This window comes from Saimiri boliviensis, chromosome 2 (assembly GCF_048565385.1).
Source record: "Saimiri boliviensis isolate mSaiBol1 chromosome 2, mSaiBol1.pri, whole genome shotgun sequence".
NCBI lineage: Eukaryota > Metazoa > Chordata > Mammalia > Primates > Cebidae > Saimiri > Saimiri boliviensis.
In genome coordinates this window covers 167,420,941-167,440,106 of record NC_133450.1, presented here as the reverse complement: position 1 = coordinate 167,440,106, position 19,166 = coordinate 167,420,941, and the positions used below count along the sequence as shown (strand labels likewise).

Sequence of the window (19,166 nt, the reverse complement as noted above, 5' to 3'; positions counted from 1 at the left end):
GTGGGCACAGTAAGTATGAAGGAAACCTGAGCTTGATGACGCTGTTGATAATTTATCTGAAAAGCTTAGCTGGAAGGATTGGGTCATCCGTTAGTGTCAGATATTGAATTTCTATCACATGGAAGACTGATGTAACTTAGGTTCAAAGAAACACAAGTTGGACTAAGCGTTAGAAGTTATAAGGAGACACATTTCCACTCGGTATTCAGGAGACTCTTTTGCTGGCTGAAGAAGGAATGAATAAGATCATACCATAGTATCTGTTCAGTAATCAGTAGCTGAAGGTCAGAATGGTGAGTGCCAAAAGGCGAGCACCTGGATTACTGGTTACACCTGAGACATTCACCCAGCCAATCAGAGGTTAATTAGCTTGATTAAGTGTTCCACGTGTATACTTATTTCAAAACATCATATTGGCCAGGCATGGTGGCTCACACCTGTAATCCCAGCACTTTGGGAGACCAAGAAGGGCAGATCACTTAAGTCCAGGCATTTGAGACCAGCCTGGCCAACATGGCAAAACTTTGTCTCCACTAAAAATACAAAAATTAGCCAGGCATCGTGGCATCCCAAGAGAGTAATCCCAGCTACTTGGGAGGCTGAGGCATAAGAATTGCTTGATCCCAGGAGGCAGAGGTTGCAGTGAGCTGAGATCATGCCATTGCACTACAGCCTGGGCAACAGAGCAAGATGCTGTCTCAAAAAACAAAAAAAACACCATATTGTATAAAGTAAATATATATAATTTTTACATATTACAAAAACTTATTCAAGCATTCCATCTTCATTGTCCAATATGTATCAGAAACTTGAAAGATTATAGAGATTCATAGATGAATAAATTATGGTACTTAGCTCACAGACACACTTAAGCAAAATAAATAAACAACAATACAATATCTAGAGACCTAAAAATAGGGCAATACGTTCTCTTGGGGCAATTCACTTTGGGCAATGCAGAGGTTAAGTGGGGCATCAGGCCTGAAGAAAGCTTCTAGAAGGAGGTGGCATTTGACCTAGGCCTTTTATTTTGCCATGTGGGGAACAAGGAAGGCATTTTAGGTGGTATAAGACGTGTTGCACTGGAGTGTGAAAGTGTCCTCATGTTCTAAGAAGAACGTGCTGTGTGTTGGCTTCTCCAGTAAACTTTACATGAGGTACATTAAGACAGTGGAGTTGAGGGAGATACCTTGCAAGTTTTAAATTCCAACCAAGGTATATAAATGAATCTTACTGGATTTTTTTCTATGTAATTATTTTTATTTTTAATGTCCAGAATGTGTAATATAAGGGCCAGAGCTTCCTTCTGGACTCAGTTTTAGAGATTCTTGATTGGTTGGTGAGGCCACTAAGGATACTTTTTCTTGTCTAATTTGGTTTCTGGGAAAGCTTTATTCAAGTTCTCGATGGTCATCTTATCAAATGGATTAAGTTACTCACATTCTCCAGCTGTTTCTCATATAATCCAGTCCTGGCCTTTGAGAGAGACGGCTGGCCCGGTGGCTCACGCCTATAATCCCAGCACTTTGGGAGGCTGAGTCGGGTGGATCACGAGGTCAATCGATCGAGACCATCCTGGTCAATAAGGTGAAACCCCGTCTCTACTAAAAAATACAAAAAAGAGCTGGCATGGTGGTGTGCACCTGTAGTCCCAGCTACTCAGGAGGCTGAGGCAGGAGAATTGCTTGAACCCAGGAGGGGGAGGTTGCGGTGAGTCGAGATTGTGCCATTGTGCTCCAGTCTGGGTAACAACAGCGAAATTCCATCTCAAAAAAAAAAAAAAAAAAAAAGAGACACCCACTCAGCACAAATTTTCACACCTTCTTTTTCTTCAGCATCCACCTGGGCAGTATATTTATTCTCTTGTACAGAAAGCTTCAGGATATTCAACTTCTCAAAATCATCCCCTAAGCCTGCCTTGGCCACATGGGCCGTGTAGTAAACCCAGTCGATAGCTGGTGGATTCTCAGGTAAAGTAGCCAACCTGGAGGTGAGGGTCTCATTCCACAATTTCAGGGAATTAGCAATGGCCTTTTGGTTTCGCGGTATGATCTCCCAAGAAGCTACCCAGTCAATGGTTTTTAGAGCAAGTGTTTGGGATCCTTCACTGACCCTGGCAGCCCATGGTCCACGGCAGCAACTAGCGGCTCTTACTGGATTTTTATTTTATTTTATTTTTTTAGCATTTGTGGCTATGTATTAAAATTGGGATGTTATGCCTCAGGAATGGGGAACAATCACAGGTTTTGGAGCATAGAGGAAGCCATAATCTAGAAAAATAATGGAATTGCTTGGTATAGGCCACCACCAAAGCTTCACTGTCTCTATGACAGCGATCTCTCCGTCATCCTCTGCACTTTTCCCCATAGTGAATTTCCCCAGGCCTGCTGTTTTTCAACTTACAGTCTTTAGATATCTTGTAGATTCATGAATTTGGAAATTCAGTATTCATGAACTATTTCCAACATTGCAGTAAGCTCAAATTATGCATTGACGATCACTATCACAGAGACAGTTACGCTTTGGTGGTGTCCAAACCAAGCAATTCCGTTATTTTTCTAGATTGTGGCTTCCTCCACTTTCCCTGGGCTTATTCCCCATTCCTGAGGCATAAAGTCCAAATTTTAATATATGGTCACAACCGCCCTAAAAAAAAAACCCCAACAAGATGCATTGATGTACTTTGGTTGCAGTTTAAAGCTTGCAGGCTGTCATTCAACACACTGTCTCCATGTACCTCATGCATCTGCTGGAGAAGTCAACATACAACACATGTTCTTCTCAGAACACAAGCACACGTCCACACTCCAGTGCTGTGCATCACTCTTTACTGCCACTTAAAAGGTTAGCACCATCCTTTTCATCAAAGCAAAAGGACCCGTGCTTTATTTACAACTATTCAGTAAGGGCCTCTAGCCACCAACTTTGGGAAGATCTTCCTCTCAGAGAGTTTACATGGTATAGGATTTATAGGTATGGGTTTTAGAGGCAAACAGCCACGAGTCTTGATATTGGCTGTCACTTATGAGGTGTGTGATGCTGGACAACTTATTTAACCTCTGAAAGCCTGACTTTTCTTGGTTAACTCATAGGTTATATTGTATTTCTGTCAATTACACACTTATATTGTATAATCTTTCTTATTATGTTAAGTATAGAGCGTTGCCTGCCTATGGAAATTTAAAATACCACCAAGCAGATCACAATCTTTTATGTGTCCATCAGCATCATTGTCCAGTATTGGTACTTCCTATCTGGGGTCTCCACTGAAGGTCTTTCATGTAGGCTGCTTCTAGCATTCAGGTGGCCACACCCTTGGCTCTCCAGTTTGCTGCTCTGTCTGCTGATAACTGTATCTTTATGTCTCTGAGCTCCCCACTGATCTCCCTAGTGCCTTGCTGAACAGATATTTTGAGAGTGGCCGCTTGCCTCTGTCTTGCAGAGGCCAGAGGAAAACACTCTCAATGCCATTTTTCCACCCAGCTCATTAGTCAACTTCAGGACTTCAAAAGACATGCTCTGTTTGACTGCTGTTCTCTATACCTGACACATATGCAAATGTGTTCGATGTACACTTTCTCTGCTTTGTCATTGCTTTGGAAGTCCTACTAGAGACTCAGTGGTTTTATGCTTTTTAGCCTTTGTTGCCTGAGAACACTGATACAGACCCTCAGCAAAGAGGTGGTAGATATGGATGTCATTTGATATTACAGTCACATGACAAGTCTGGAAATGGTCTTGTCAGAGTTAGTGGTGTGACCTAAGTGGCCTTTTAACATATAATAAGTCTGTCTTGAAAAAGATTTGAATTTTCACTTTCTTTGAGTCCGAGGAAAAAAGACACACGGACAACATGTATCTAGCACTATTCACCGTACAGTGCTGGGTAAATAGAAAATGATTCTCTTTGGATAACTGCCCATGTTCTTTACTGTTCATGAGCACTTTCCAACCTTTCCGTCCTGGAAAAACATAAAGTCAGGAAGTCTCACCTGCACAAGCTTTCTTGGGCAGATTTTTGGCAGATAATGCTTCCTGTTACATAGGAAATGCTTTTAAGCTCAGCTTCATTTATAGTATTTTGGTTTGCCTACTAAGTTATGGATTCTGTTTGGTTGCTAGCAACAAATATTAGAAAATAAAACAACCACTACAATGACAAAATGGTGACTTGAAGACATTGGGGGTTTACTTTTGTCTCATGTAAAACACATTTGCAGATGGGCACTCAGGCTGATGCTGTGAAAGACTTAAGTCCTTTCTAGCTTTGTGCTCCTCCATTCGTAGCATATGACGATTTTTTTTTTTTTTTTTTTTTTTTTTTTTGAGATAGGGTTTTTCTCTGTTGCCCAAGGTGGAGTGCAGTGGCACAATCAGATCTCTCTGGCTCAAGTGATCCTCCCACCTCAGCCTCCCAAGGAACTGGGACTACAGACTTGTGCCACCACATTCCACTAATTTTTGCATTTCTTTTAGAGATGAGGTTTCATCATGTTGCGTAGGCTAGTCTTGAACTCCTGGGTTCAAGCGATCCACCTGCCTTGTCCTCCCAAAGTGCTGGGATTATAGGCGTGAGCCATCGCACCCAGCTCTAGGGTATAACTCTTATCCTCCCGCTCTTAAGGTGGCTGCTGGTATGCCAGCAATCATGTCCATGTTCAGACTAGAAAACCTGGTGAGTAAAAGGCAAAAATAAATGCCAATTTTTGTTTTAAGAGACATTTGGGGAGTTCTTCTCTCATTTCTCCTCCTATCACATTAATCATAATACAGTCACATGACATCCCCCAACTGCAAGGGAGGTTGGATACATATTTGGATTGAGCCCATTTCCTCCTATAGTAAAATAGATGTTTGTTCACAAGGAGAGAATGTCCATTGGGTAAGCAAGTAGCAGCCCCTGACACATCTACCTTTAATCCTATCTAGACTTTTTACTTATCTTTGGTTAAAAAGTCTTAAGGGGAAAATGGAAAAGTAAATTCACCTAACCATAAGCAGATTTGAAATATTTTTCTGATAATGAAGGGCTAATTAATTATTTCCAAATTTATAACACTGTATTTGAGAAGGCTTCTCTTACTTGGTTTTCACTATCCCCTAAGCACTTGTAATCTCAAACCTATGGGGTCTCATTGTATTAATTTATTCTCTTGCACTTGTTTAGTGAAAGTTTCATGAGGTTTTGATCTTCTGTGAGGGAAGGAGGACATTTGGATGGAAGATAACATGCAAACTCTAGGCTCCAAGCACAATGCCTAAAATTACCTTATTGCTTTCTTGTAATAGTTGTAATGAGTGAGGCAGTAGGAAGGAAACAAATAATACAAAAATGACAGGGTGGTATAGTGCAGGGCTTTTCAATCATCTTAAGTGGTGAAATTGTGTCTTCAAACGAAATTATGCTGAGGACGTTTAACTATGCAAAAGAGATAAAAACCTGACTTTCTCTAGTTGAAGTAAAACTGGAGAAACCTCCACTCTTTTCACCCACTCCCTAACTCCTTCGTGATTCTTGGGGCACAAAATCACAGAGAGAAAATTTGAAAATCACCATTTCATTAGGTATTTGTCTCAGCTCTGCCATTAGCTGGCTCTGTGACTGTGGACAAATTACTTGCCCTCTCTGGGCCCCAGGTTTCTGATGTAAAAGACAGAAAGGCTTGGGTCAGTTGATCCCGAAAAGTCCGTTTAACCCATGTTTCTAGATTTCTCTGGCTTGTGTACATAGCTTCTAATGATGAATCTTAATTGTGCTTTTCACATGAAAATGGCTGGAGGCAAAAGAAAAAAAATCCATCCGTTAGTATGGACTAGCAAGAAAAATGGGAAATAAGAATGCTTTTCTCTTATTTTCTTGCTCAAAGGAAAAACAAAAAAACCAAAAAATGGCAGGAAAGTTGGAGTGATATTCAAATCCTACTGCAGCTTTTACCACATGGATCTTTCAGAAGGAAGCCAAGGCTAGTGAAAACTGTCAATTTCAGAACATCTATTATCTGCAAAATACAATAATAGTTCTTTCATATTTTTATTTCATTTAAGTTACACAAGACTAATCAGAGGTGATACTATTTCTTTCATTAAAAAGGAACCTGGACCAAATTTGTTCTGGATTAGAACTTATATCTTCTTTCATTAATGTTTCCATTGATTGAGTTGCACCTGGGTCTAGCTACTATTAAAAGCTCAGAATCCCAAACCAAATAAGGCTGTGGGTCTGCCTCAGGGAGCTTTAGCAACTTCTGCCTTTTAAGTCCAGTGTTTTTTCCTTGATACTGTAGATGTCAATCTTTGTCTCAAATTTGTTATACGTTGGAATTAATGAAAGTGGGGGATTGATTAAAATTCAAGTTTTTCCATCCCCCTCCCACTCTACACTACTTCATTTGGCAGGATCTGGGGTGGATTCCAGGCATCTGCATTTTAAACCCACCACTCGTAGCTCTGTCGCCCAGCAGAGTTCCGAAACCACAGCTTTATACAGATCAGGGTTATCGATGTGAGCATCCGCCTTCATAACCAGATGGTGGGCCCTGGTTGGGTGGGCACTGGGTGTCTTTTATTTTTTGTATACTTGGCATATGGTAGGCATTTTCAAAAATATTGCAGACTAGAAGAAGAAGAGGAGGAGGAAAAGGAGGAGGAGGAGTAAGAGGAGAAGGAGGAAGAAAAGGAAACTTGTATAGCGCTGAATTCACTCACGCCATTGAAAAATTGAGCCCATAACAGGACACACAAAAGGAGAAGGGGTCCATTCCAAGGAAGAAACTGTCATGGGCATTTCAGGATTCTGATGAGATGGCCAAGACGCAGCCTCTGTCTCCTCCCACCCCCATTCATTCTTCTTATGCTGATTTATTTTGTCTAAGAATTTAACACCTGCTTGTTCTGTCCTGCTCACCAACTCCACTATTACTAGTTGCTCGAGAGCCAGAATCTGGTCTACTGTTCACTTCTGTACTCCCCGTACATACAACAGTCTCTGGCACATAATGAAGGGAATGAAAAAAGAATTATGTGATGGCCTGAACCACAGCAGGAAGGAGTGAGATTGGAAGGGATACAGGCTAGTCTTGAGTATTGCAGGACTCGTGAGGCAAAATGCTAAGTTACTCCAACACTTAATTAGCTATTTTTATTAAGTGTCCAAGCCTCCTTCATTTAATGGGTGTTTTACTGCTTTTATCTCAAGAAAGATGGCAGAAGTTTGTGTCTTTTGGCTTTGATCACATTATTTCTGGGTTTTGTTACTTAATAAGGCAGAAGTTTAAATTAACATCATTCTCCGTTGCCTGTTTTTGGGTTAGCTGTACATTTTAGAGTGCTGGCAATTTTTCAATGGAGGAAAGAAAAGGAAACCTCTGTTTGGGAGCTTTAGCAGGGGAAAGGAGGGAAAGCCATTTACCTGAGCCCCTGGGGCTACATCTGCCTCTCAGGAAAGATCTGCTGTCAATCAAGTCACCCGACCCTTGTCGGGGCTACAGCTCAGGAGCAGGTCGAAGGAGGACTAGGCCAGCCACAGCCTTTAATTGTCAAGGGGGTAAAGGAGGTTGGAAGGTGAATTCACAGTCATTTCTGTGTTCAGGGCCTTCTTACACTTTACAGCTGAGGTCAAAATTGTCAGACTGAACAAAAGCCACCTCTGCAGGTCCCCCTTAAAACGTGAAATTGCCCAGGCTATGATCTGAGGTTCATGCCAACTAAATGTGCATTTATTTCCCTTTTCCCGCTTCAGTCACGCACTGCAGGGTTGGCTTGATGGTTTACAGATCATGGTAACACTTACATGCTGCACTCTGGATCACTTCAGCCAAAGGTTTGTTGCTGTATTAATTGGCTTCAGAGAAAACATTGCCTTCACTTAAATGGTTTGAATACCTCTTGTTGAATCATAGGCCTGAGTCAAGTGTTATTAATTCAAGAATCTTTTGTCCATATCAGATAAACGTTGCCATAGCAAATGTAGCGTAAACAGATCTGTTCAAGTCACAACAACCTATAGAAGCCCACAGACAAAGCAGGACCGGTTTTGTCTTCACAGAAGGCCTGGTGCTGCATTAAATGCTATCCAGTTGGCCTGGTGTATAGCCACATGAACCACGCGCTGATGAATGGAACCTGGGATCCACAGATCCCAGGCAGAAGCCTTTGTCGTCGGGTTTTATCAAATGCAAACAGTCAGTGGAACATCTGGCTTTAATACCGATAGAAACTGTAGGATTTTGTCTGTTCTCTGGCCTTTGCATATTTTCCATCGTCTGTATCAGCACTTGTCAGTGATTTGATGAAGTTAAATCGACTGCATTTGATTCTTTGCGCAAAAGAAAAATTGCAGAATGCTTGCTCCTATCTCTCGCCCTTGTGGAGCACTCAGAGTAAGTTTGCAGTGAGTTGGTTTGGATCATGAGCCTGAGAATTTAAGGAGGTAAGGGATGAACAGAGAACCTTCCAAAGCCTTCTCTCAGATGAACATGACTTTTGCTCAACAATCAAAGATAGCATACTTAAACTGCCAGGGTGATGCCACTGAACCAGTACCAGCCTTTGCTGGTTTGATTTCAGCCAGGGAGAAAAACATGGCAAGGGAGAGGCCCATGGCTGAAATGAGTTTGCAGGGCCTTTTGCTCTCAGCTTTCCCCAGAGGACCTTGTCAATCTCACCGACCCTCTGCCGGTCCAGTTGATGTTGTCTGGCACAACTGGCAATCACAGAGCAGAAAATGACAGGACCCAAGTGAGGATGGAGATTGAATTCACACCTCATCACATCCCATGAAGGGCAATTTTTCAAGGTCAGTGTTTAGGTGAATTAAAGGCACAGGGTTTGGCGGAGTGCCCTCTGCTCAGCCCTCGGCAGACCGTCCACCCAGCTGCTGCTCTTTGTGTGCCGGAACGCTTGTGAGAGCACTCAGATGCAGGTGCGCAGACCCCACGGGCTCTAGTGAGTACATCTGAACACTTCCAAGCAGGGGGTGGGTTTGGGTGCAGCTTGCTTTTGTTAAAAGATGCCCCATGATGTCTCAAAATGGAAAATGGAAACAGTGACTATAAATATATCACCGACAGGAAAATAGGCTTGAGGAGGACCAGCTTATTTTCATCTGAGTGTGGGAGATTTTCCTCTGTGATTTACCTAATTGTCAATGGGGGTCCTGTGCGCCAAGTGTTTTCCCCTGGGCTGCCCGCCGTTTTCTCCGGAAGCAGCAGCAGCCTCTGATGGGCAGGACTGACTGCGCAACTGCCTCTGGGAAGAAAATGTTCAGGTGTTTCAATTATACGAGGGTCTTGTAGCGTCAGAGCCCCAGATCACCTAGCTCTACTCCTTCATCTTGAGGAAAAACCGGGATGGTCCTGAGAGGTGGAGTGAGTTTCCCAGTGTCAAGCAGCTAGTGAGAAGCCCAGGCAGGGCTCAAAGCTCACTTTGCTAATTCCCAGCCCTGTTCTCCTTGGTCCTCACACTGCCTCCAAGGTAAGGAAAAGCAACATCCCTTGCTATTTCTATGGGGAGTGGTGGGGGGTTGGGGGGGGGCTGCCAGGCCATTTGAAATTCCCTGGTTATAGGCGGTGGCTCAGGCCTGTAATCCCAGCACTTTGGGAGGCTGAGGCGGGGGAATCACGAGGTCAAGAGATCGAAACCATCCTGGCCAACATGGTGAAACCCCCTCTCTACTAAGAAATGTAAAAATTAGCTGGGCGTGGTGGCATGTGCCTGTAGTCCCAGCTACTCAGGAGGCTGAGGTAGGAGAATTGCTTGAACCTGGAGGCAGAGATTGCAGTGAGCCGAGATGGCGCCACTGCACTCTAGCCTGGCACCCGGTGACAAAGCAAGACTCTGTCTTAAAAAAAAGAAAAGAAAAGAAAAGAAATTCACTGGTTATAGTCTATTAAAGTCAGTGAAACCATCAGTTGTTAAACAGCTGCATGTTTCTGGTACTATTCCGTGTCTTGAGAAACAGGGAAGTGCAGTCCAGCATGGAAGACTGTAAGGTACACAGATTTCTCATTATGCTGTGGTACTGTTGTTCTCATGTTATAGAAGATGAAACTGAGGCACAGAGAGGTAGGAAAGCCTTTTGGGAGAGGTGTTTAAGTTGTTTCTTAAGGGATTTGGGAAAGGATTTTGGTGGAAAGAGGTAGAAGGAAACAGCATGGCATGTCGAGAAACAGCATGAGAACTAGCATGGATTCTGGGACCTCATGTTAAGAAAGACCGTCTTTTTAAGTGAGGAGTCCAAATCCATTCTCTCTCCCAGTATTTCTATAAGATCCCAGGCATCTCCAAACTTTTTACACAGGGGGTCAGTTCACTGTCCCTCAGACCGTTGGAGGGCTGCCACATACTGTGCTCCTCTCACTGACCACCAACGAAAGAGGTGCCCCTTCCTGAAGTGCGGCAGGGGGCCGGATAAATGGCCTCAGGGGGCCGCATGTGGCCCACTGGCCGGGCTGTAGTTTGGGAACGCCTGAACCTAAAGAAGTTGACATTTGTTATCCTAGAAGTTGCTTCTTGTTCTGTTTCTCTACTTTGGAGTAGAAACAAAGAAAAAAAATATTGGTTATAAAAGGGCTTTGTGTGTCTATTTATGAATGAAGTAGCAAGAAACAGTGGAACAATGGGTTTTGGGCAGTTTAATTTTAAAGTGTTTGTAACTTTTGTTCAAATGAAGCCTTACTTAGAAGAGCAACAGAGAATTTTGGAGACTCCTATCCTGCCGAACCACCCCCCACCCCAATGCACAACACACATGCACACACACATGCATGCACGTTGGCACCTGAAGAGGGTTCATGCAACACTCTTAGTTCCCAAATTAGAGTGTGCAGATAAGTGGTATGTGTTGGGGATTGATTTTTCAGTCTTACAGCCATAAGTATGTTTATTGTCTTCCTCCAAACTACACAGAACACACTAACCACCACCACCACCCATCACATACATATGCACATCTGTCCTCTATAAGTTTTTAAACCATATTAGTACTGCTTCCATGATTTGTTTTCTATTTATTTCAGCAAAAAAATAGATAGTGTGAAAAGAGTGAACAAATTTATTTTATAAAATATTTGAATGTCCTGTGCCATGATTAGGGTATTCCTAAATTTTCATGTAGGAATATCCTAAATTTAGGATATTATATTCAAGTTCAAGAATAAAACATAGTCTAGCTTAATGTTTCTTAAACCTCATAATTCTGCAGTTGAAAAGTTTAAACACCTTGTTATGGACTGAATGCATCCTCCCAAAATTCATATTTTAAAGCCCTAACTCCCAATATGATGGTATTGGGAGGTAAGGCCCTTGGGAAGTGATTAGGTTGATGTGAGATTGTGAGGGTGGGGCCCATGATGAGACTAGTGTCCTTCCTTATAAGAAGAGGAAGAGAGACCAGAATTTCCTCTCTCTGCCATGTGAGACCACAGCCAGAAGGTGGGCACCTGCAATCCAAGGAGAGGGCCCTCACCAGAATCCAGCCATGCTGACACTCTGATCTTGGGCTTCCAGACTCCAGAACTGTGAGAAATAAATGTTGTGTTTAAGCTATCAGATTTATGGTATTTGTTATGGCAGCCCAAGCTAAGACATACCCCAAAGTGTTTTATTATTTTTGAGCTTATAATTTACATTAAAGAAAAAAAGACTGGTAGCTTTAATGAGGCCTGTTTAAGCTTCCTTATTCCACCTTTTAAAACCTCATTTTAAGCTGTGTGGCGTGATGGCTTACACCTGTAATACCAGCACTCTGAGCGGTTGACAGGGGAGAATCACTTGAGGCCAGGAGTTTGAGACCAGTCTGGGCAACACAGTGAGATCATGTCTCTACAAAAAATTAAAACAATGAAATTAGCTGACTGCAGTGCACACACCTGTAGTCTATGCAGGAGGCTTAGGAAGGAGGAGCATTTCTTAATGACCTTCACTTTCTTGCCTCTTCCCCAGTGCTTTCATCTGGAATTTGGAATTTGTTCTTATTACTTCATAAATAAGTTCACGGACTAGCATGCTTTTTATCCATTGATGGAAGAGAAGCTCTATTATACCCAGAGGCATCTTATTTTTCTTAAATTTGATGTGGAGAGGTAGATATGTATTTATTTGTTTATGTATTTATTTGTTTTGAGATGTTGTCTCACTCTGTCACCCAGGCTGGAGTACAGTGGCGTGATCTCCACTCAAGGCAACTTCTGCCTCCCAGGTTTAAGTGATTCTTTCGCCTCAGCCTCCCAAGTACCTGGGATAATAGGCACCCACCACTCTGCCCGGCTAATTTTTGTATTTTTAGTAGGGATGGGGTTTCACCATGTTGGCCATGTTGGTCTCAAACTCCTGACCTCAGGTGAACCACCTGCCTCAACCTCCCAAAATGCTGGGTTTACAGGTGTGAGCCACCATGCCAGCAGATTTATTTATTTATTTATTTGAGGCAGAGTTTTGCTATTGTTGCCCAGGCTGGAGTGCGATGGCGTGATGTTGGCTCACTGCAACCTCTGCCTCCCAGGCTGAAGCGATTCTCCTGCCTCAGTTCCCGAATAGCTGGGATTACAGGCATGCACCACCACACCTGGCTAATTTTTGTATTTTTAGTAGAGGTTTGCTTTCTCCATGTTGGTCAGGCTAGTCGTGAACTGCTGACCTCAGGTGGTCAGCCCACCTCGGCCTCCCAAAGTGCTGGGATTACAGTTGTGAGCCACCATACCTGACTGAGAGGTAGATATTTATATGTAACCATTGAAATGATCACTTGATACTCTTTGGGAGAAAGAAACTAGTTGCCTGTTGCTTGACGTCTTTATGAAGATGAAATACCTGGGTCACAACTTCTTTTATTTATTTTTAATCAGTAAGCCAGAGATAAGAGAGAGAGAACTTTAATTATTGAAATTCCCAATTAAATTCCTAAAGGCATAAACATCTCAGAATGTTTCAAAGTTTTATTTGGCATGAAGACAAATCAGACAGACACTTTTTTAAACATCAGGTCCAGGTATTGGGCTGGACACCTCAGAAAACAGATGTTCTTACAAGGGTTCAAACATGGAGAAAAGGTGTTCCCTGTGGAATTCTGATGCAGACATTTCTTGAGGGAGCTGAGATTTGTGAAAAAAGACAACTTAGGAAGTTTGGGTGGCTTTATCACCAAAATGAGTAGATTAAAGTGAAGTTACATTATTATTATTATTTTTAAAAGAGTTTTATGTACGGGTAGAGTTCCTAGGTTGGTCCATGTTTTAACAAATGCTGGGAGAAAGAGAAATCTTTCTGATTTCTGTGCCTCCGTAGGGTACCATAATTTAATATAGTTGGTGGCACCAGACGCTGGTAACCGCAGCCAGCCATTATGGGCAGGGGTTTCAAACATATGGCCTGTGCATTACACCCCCATCCCCTTCCCTCCGTGAATTATTTTTATATTGGATGCCAACTTAGGAAATGCCTGGATCTGGATGCACACTGCCAGCCTGTTACCAGCCAGCCCCCCTCCCTCCCCTCCTCTGCCATATCCTGGAACCCTTCACCCTCCTGGCCAGAATTGCATGCTGAGCCCTTGCGGCGAACCAAACAAAGGGACACATGAGAAGATGTGGGCTGGTGGCACCCAGGGCCTGCCCTTTCTGTCTCCAACTCAACCCCCGCTCAGCGTGCACGCCCTGGACCTGGCCAGCCATTGTGCTGGGTTTCTCCAGTGCAGCTCTCTGCTGGGCTGCTGTTAGAGTCACACAGTGACCTGCAGATCTAAGGGAAAAAACAGATGTCCCAATAAATTTTTGTCAAAACGTAATTACCTCGGGATTTGAAAACCACACGGGGGTGGGGAGGGAAAGGAACAGATGTATTTCCTTCAAATGCGCGATCATTATTCTGCAGAAGTTAAAATAATCAAGAGGTTTAAATGATGGCAGTCAAGTGTCTTCTCTCCTGCCCCTGCCTCCACCCCCATTCTGGTTCCTCCTTTACCTTCAACTCTGGGCAGTTTTGGAAAACCCTCCTATTTGCCTTGCATGGATGGAGCTCTGAGCAGGAGAGGGGGGCGGTATCTTGCACAACAGTATCATCCTGAGTGCTTTTACATACATAAATTTCAGCAAATATGACAGGCTATCTTTCCCTCAGGAACCTGGCCAAGTCTTTTCTTCCTCTCCAGCCGACAGAATATGATAAACTATGAATTTTCCCAGTAACCATAAAAGATTCTTATTTTCATGATTTGAACTGTTAGGTGCAGGTCAAGGCAGTATATCAAACAGGAATTCTTGAGGGGAAAATCTTATTTTCTGTTTTGTGTTTTCACATTTTGCAAGTGGGAGGGGTTGGTGGGTGCTGAGTGAAGAGTCATTGGGTTATTTGTTCACTGGTTGTCATAGGCCTCCTGAGGTGAGATACTAATCTCTTTTAAGTATTCGCCCATAGGCCGAAGTGAGGAAGTTGATTCAGTGGGAAATGTGTGAAGCCTGAAGAGGTCCAAGGTTTAAGGAGTTTCTGTTGCTGTAGCTCATTGGATGGTGTCTTTATTGGGCAGAGATTGGTGAGGTATTAAATAACTGTTTTCAAGCCTGTCTTCAAAAAACTATAGCAGGAGTCTGGACTGAGAGACCCATTTGCACTCTCGGATTATAAAATTCTAGTTACAATTTTAAGGTTTTTACTGTTATAAAAATTGTTTTTGCCTTGTAACATTTAAGTTGATATTTAGAACAGTTACCAATTATCAAAGGCCTATTTATAGCCAAGGTCTATGCTAAGTGCATTGTGTATAAACTTTCTAATCCTCTTAGAGGCTCTGGAAGGAAGACATTGTTACCCCAATTTAGAGGTGCAGTAACTGAGGCTCAAAAATATTAAATAATTGCCAAATTCCCAAACCTAGTAGGTGAGAGGACTCAAATTTGAATCCATCTATAAATGTCTACAAAGACTTAATCTATTCATTGGTTTGCTATGGCTTGGGAATCTTTTACCTTGCATACAACATAACTGAAAATGCTTTGAAAATGGAAACTATAAACCAACAAGAGTAACCCATGCCATGCTATTCTGGTCATGATATATACATCTTCTATATGAAGGAAGAGCAATGAGGCCTCCCTTTGCTGATAGCAGACTTACTATAGGCAAGGTTCTTGCTAGCTCACGATTTTGGCCATTATATTTGGTGCAAAGCTAACATCCCTGGACATGCAAGAGTTAAAAAGGAAATCTTCAGCAAGGCAGTGAGCAGAGAAGGGTTAGTTCCAGCTGCTTCTGGGGATATCTGATAGAGGGAGTCAGTCAGGAAAAGACTCTGGGGAAAGGAATTCTGAGTAATGAGGGTGTCTTCCTGTAAGCTGTCAGCCTGAAAGTAGTCTTTTCCCACCTAACTCCTGAGAGATTTATTAAACTCATACTCCACAGCAGCATAGGAAGGGACATTTTGCAGAGAGAACTAAGAGAACACTTTTACCCTAGAAGAAGCAACACTTTTGGAAGATCCGGCATAATATGGTTTTATAATCTAGCAAATAGAAATCATGTTGAGGAAGCGGCAGTGGCGCAGTGGGAAGACTGAGAACTCTGCAGTTGCTTGATAGCTCTGATTTCGAGAAAGGATGAGTCCAATATGAGATGCTGATGCAGACAGGGTCACTCACAGGACAGTCCTTCCTCTCAAGATGACAAAGGAGATAGCCTAGGATGGAACCAGAACAGGGACCTACTATTCTAGACTCAGCAGACCTAGTGAGGTGGTTTGTCTTTTTAAAATTTGTAAATTAAAAAATTTAATAATGCAGTGACAGTGTGTATATGTTTATACAGAAAATTATCATTGAGTAAGAATTTATTAATTAGCTTCCTAAAATTAGAAGTTGTATAGGGAAATGGAAAGAGAAAGCAGCAAACAAACAAGCAACAACAACAAAGTAAACAGTGGCAATGCTCAACACATGTAAATCTGTCTCCATCTAAACGTTATTCAACACCAGCATATTTCACATTTATGTCTTGATAAAATGCAAACTATAATACAAATTTTTGGCAAAGTTAAATTCAAAACCTTGCAAATGATATGGGATTTCACAAAAATGATGTTGGAGCAGTACTGTAATCACAGCACTTGAGCATCAAGCAGCCTTAGAGCCATTAAATCTCTTCCGTTCATCACAGAGAAATATATTAACAAGGAAGATCTCTTGTTATTGACTGAATATTTGTGTCTCCTGCAAATTCACATGTTGAAACCCCAACCCCCAATGTGATGGTCCTTGAAGGTGCTGCCTTTGGGAGGTGATTAGGTTTAGATGAAGTGATGGGGGTGGAGTCCCCATGATGGGATTTGGTGCCCTTAAAAGAAGAGAAAGAAACTGGAGTTCACTCTTTCTGTGTCATATGAAGATGGCTGTCTGTAGTTCAAAGAGAGAGCCCTCACCACACACCAACCTGCCAGCACTTTGACCTTGGACTTCAGGTCTCCAGAAGTAGAAGAAATAAATTTATGTTGTTTAAGTGACCAAATCTATAGCATTTTGTGATGGCAGTCAAAACTAACACACCTGTGGAGAAGAAGATTGTAATGTGATGGTCTGTAGTTCCTGTGGTTTTTATGTTTCACTAAATATGTTTGGAATAATGTTAACAGATAATCCAATTCCTCTTTTACTGGAAACCGCTATCAAGAGTATAGAGACATTAAACAATACTCTAGATCTCTGTCTGCTGAGAGGAACGTTACAGGTCACTGTTTAATCTAACGCTTGTTTGGTTAACTACCCCAGACAAATGTTGAGTTGTAGGAGATTTAGTGAAAACTAGAGTGATGCTTGGCTGCTGCTTTTCTCTGCATTTCCTTAGCAGACATCAAATGAAGCCCAGAGTTTAGGCATTGGATGCAAACAAGAGGGAATTTAATCTATAAATTATGCTGCTGTTTCTTTTACCTATAAGTCGAGTAAAACCCACCAGCTACCTGCGAGACTCTCTAGAAAAGCTTTGAATGCCTTTTCCAAAAATAACATTAATATTACATTTTTCTTAGAGGTAACAAAGTTGAGTATAAAGGGACACTTGTATGAGTAAATACTTTATTCTAGATTGCCAGAGAAGTTATAAAATTGGGCAGTAAAGGCAATTCTCTTTTTTTAAAACATGTCGTTTTTCCCTTCTAAAACCTTTTCTACAAAGCACACTTTACTTTCTTACCCCGCCCCAAAACATATACTCCCGTTTGATTAAATTTGCCAGAATCTGATTTTGAGTGTTCTTGTACATTTGCACTGTGCAAGCAAACAACACACACATACATACATAACTGCACACCCACACATAAACCCCCCAAACCCTTCAATGCTTTCCCAGTGAGGTCTCTCTTGGAAGGACCCTTTATTCAAAGGGGCTTTGGCAATCATTTTAGCTAGATTAAAGATTCTGACAATCCTTTCTTACAAAACTACACTTTTTAGCTCCTAATTAAATTAGCTTGGGTAAAAGTTCCTTTGATTAGCAAGAAAAATAGCAAGAGTAAATAACAGTACCCTTGCTAGTTCCTAAAAAAAAAATAGCAAGAGTAAATAACAGTACCCTTGCTAGTTCCTAAAATGGCAACAAATGAACACATCTAGGTGGATGCCGACTGTTGAGCACTTTCATTGGTTTTCTTTATTCACTCACAAGAGCAGGGGAATATCAAAACCTCAACCTGCCTTAAGCTCTTTTTGGAGTGTTGCCTCAGGAGGGAAATTCAAGAAGAAAAAGTTCCCAGAGTGTTCAGAATGCAAATGACATTGCCACCTATTTCAGGGTAAGCCCTGGAGGAAAGAAAACTTATCAGACAAAGCTTTTCTTGCCTAATGCTTAAAAGTGCTTGTATATTTCCTGCTAACATTTAATTCATTTTGAAATTTTAAGGACTAGGTTTGATGGTATGAGATGGGTACCATTCTATAAGGGCTGCTATGTACTTTGTTTTGCTGTTTCTGGATACCAACATCTTGGTTGTAATTCCAGTCCAGCTATCTGGCTGTATAGGTATTATCTAAATATCAAGATATTTAGATCAACATCTAGACAGTTTTTCAATTTGGACTTTATGAAACCAACAGAAAGCATATTTAGAGAATGACAAGAAAAATACTCTGCAATGTCCCTTCAGTAGAATTTATTGAAGATGTACAAGTATCATAAAATAAGTAAGAGTTACAGCAGATCTACAAAGGATTGCCGGTGTCTTCTGTAATTTGGATGACCACATTTAACATCTGCGTGTCCTTGATGTTCTCTCTCCATATTGTGTGTTGGAATATGTGCTAGCATTGTGGCCCTTATTAAATAAGAAGCTGGAGTTTTATTTCTGTAGCTGCTCAAGTTTTATACTTTATGTATAGAGTGTTTCAGTTATTTTCTATAGAAAATGAGCTTCTCTGTCTAAGGCTTAATGAGACTCACGGGTACACGGTGTGATTATACTTTGCTGCCTACTCCTTCATACTCACATGGGGCACTGTGTCTAATTCTAGCCAGTGAGGCGTGAGTAGAAAAGTCGTTTGTCACTTAAATGCCAGAGCATTGCATTGCCATTGTTGAACCCTTCAGCTTGCTCTTCTTTTGCTACAGTGATCCTGGGAGCATGTGTTGATGAGAAGGGACTGAACGATTCAAGCTGAGTGGTAGGCTGAACAGGGGCTACCTGTCTTGAAGAGATTCCCAGATCTGCAGCAAACTTTGCCTAAACTAGAAATAGATGTGTGTTTAAAGACACTGAGATTTTTGTGGGATGTTTGTTATCACAGAATAACCTTTCCTGTTCTGACCTGACTGATACAGCTTCTCTCTGATATGTTCTGCAAATATTTGACTGTTTCATTTGTTAGCTAAAATTCTCTAACTTGAGAGTCACTGCTTTCTTTCAGTTGTATTTGCTTTCACTTTACGGACCTGGGTATGGGGCAGACGAAGACCTTCATTGAAAAGGAGGTAATTGCTCTTCAGAGCTTCTGCTTTAAACACAGATTTTCCCTTAATCACCATGGCACTCCTTGTGTAACACCATTCAGCATTCCCTAGATGTATATTGACTTGAGTATTTTTAAACCCTCTTATGCTTGATGTCATGTGAGCTCCAAAGGTTGATTTCTTTTGAGAGTAACAGGATCATTCTAGATGAATACAAATTTATGAGCTCTGAGCCCCCTTCCGCA

General features: G+C 41.8%; 1 pseudogene; it reads right to left on the bottom strand.

Moving 5' to 3' along the window:
* Positions 1–1,318: 1,318 nt before the first annotated feature.
* On the bottom strand, positions 1,319–18,996 carry LOC101043861 (ATP synthase peripheral stalk subunit d, mitochondrial-like; annotated as a pseudogene).
* Between the last annotated feature and the right edge of the window lie 170 nt (positions 18,997–19,166).